General features: G+C 46.3%; 1 pseudogene; it reads right to left on the bottom strand.

Moving 5' to 3' along the window:
- Positions 1-4: 4 nt before the first annotated feature.
- On the bottom strand, positions 5-850 carry LOC117102728 (annotated as a pseudogene).
- Positions 851-1,314: the final 464 nt, after the last annotated feature.

Genomic DNA, 1,314 nt, shown 5'->3' with positions numbered 1-1,314 from the left:
ACGGGTTATCGGAGCCCCATCGTTTTTCGCATTCCAACTCCACCAACAGTCTGTCGGCAACAAATTCGACGTAACGCGCAATCTTGTCCGAATTCATGCCGATCAGTCTGACGGGTAACGCGTCCGTCATAAACTCCTTCTCTATTGTCACCGCTTCTTCGACGATATCCGTTATGCGTTCGGGCGACGGTCTGTTGAGGAGATGACGTTGAAATAGCAAACACGCGAAATCGCAATGCAGTCCCTCGTCGCGACTGATCAACTCGTTGGAGACCGTGAGACCGGGCATCAGACCGCGTTTCTTCAGCCAGAACACGGCCGCGAACGAACCCGAAAAGAACACGCCCTCCACGGCGGCAAACGCGACCAATCGTTCGCCGAAGCTGGCGTCCGTGCTTTCGATCCATCTCATGGCCCTGTCGGCCTTTTTCTTAACGCATGGTATGGTGGTGGTGGCGTGAAACAGATTGTCGCGTTCGTTCTTATCCCTTACGTAGGTCTAAAGCAATAGACCGTACATTTCGGAGTGGACGTTCTCGATGGTCACCTGGAAAGAGTAGAAATACTTGGCTTCGGGAATCTTCACCTCTCGAAGAAAACGTTCCGCGAGGTTTTCGTTTACAATTGCGTCGCTGGCCGCAAAGAATGCAAGCACGTGTTTAACGAAGTGTCGTTCGTCTTCGTTCAGACCGTTCCAGTGGGGCATATCTTTCGAAAGGTCCACCTCCTCGACCGACCAAAAACATGCGCACGATTTGTTGTACATGTTCCATATGTCATGGTACCTGATGGGAAACAGGATTAATCTTTCACCATCAACGCTCTCGTTTAACATAGGTTCCGACTCCATTATTGTTGATCGTTATAATGAAGGTGGAACGTGGAACCGTGCCACCTTTATACAGTTGAGTTTTTTCGTTTTTCGGTTTTCGTTTTTTAGTTATTGATCTTCGATCGAGGATTTATGTAAAAGGGCGCCTTCTTCTTCTTCTTCTTCTTCTTCTTCGGTGAGCTGGTACGATCATCATCATCATCAACGTCAACAACAACAACAACTCGTAAAACAAACAAAAGAACATCAGAAAAACAAAAAGTTCATTGTATAGCTATATTTATTTACTCTCTTTTCTTTGTGAGGAGATGAGGAAATGGAAGGGGGGATAGGATTGCTTTATTTATTTATTTATTTTTTTTTGTAGGAGGGGGAAAGAAAGGGGTGAGGCATTTGGCCTAAAGTACCCGTTTCAAACTGAACGTCGCCTCTTCGACGATCGTTTTTTTCAGATTGGCAATTGCCAAGTTAAACTCGAATGA

Source organism: Anneissia japonica, unplaced genomic scaffold, assembly GCF_011630105.1.
Source record: "Anneissia japonica isolate Jap-2015-1 unplaced genomic scaffold, ASM1163010v1 scaffold50738_len1431_cov145, whole genome shotgun sequence".
In the NCBI taxonomy this organism is placed as follows: Eukaryota; Metazoa; Echinodermata; class Crinoidea; order Comatulida; family Comatulidae; genus Anneissia; species Anneissia japonica.
Note: the sequence above shows the minus strand (reverse complement) of the source record. Positions and strands in the feature narration are given on the sequence as shown.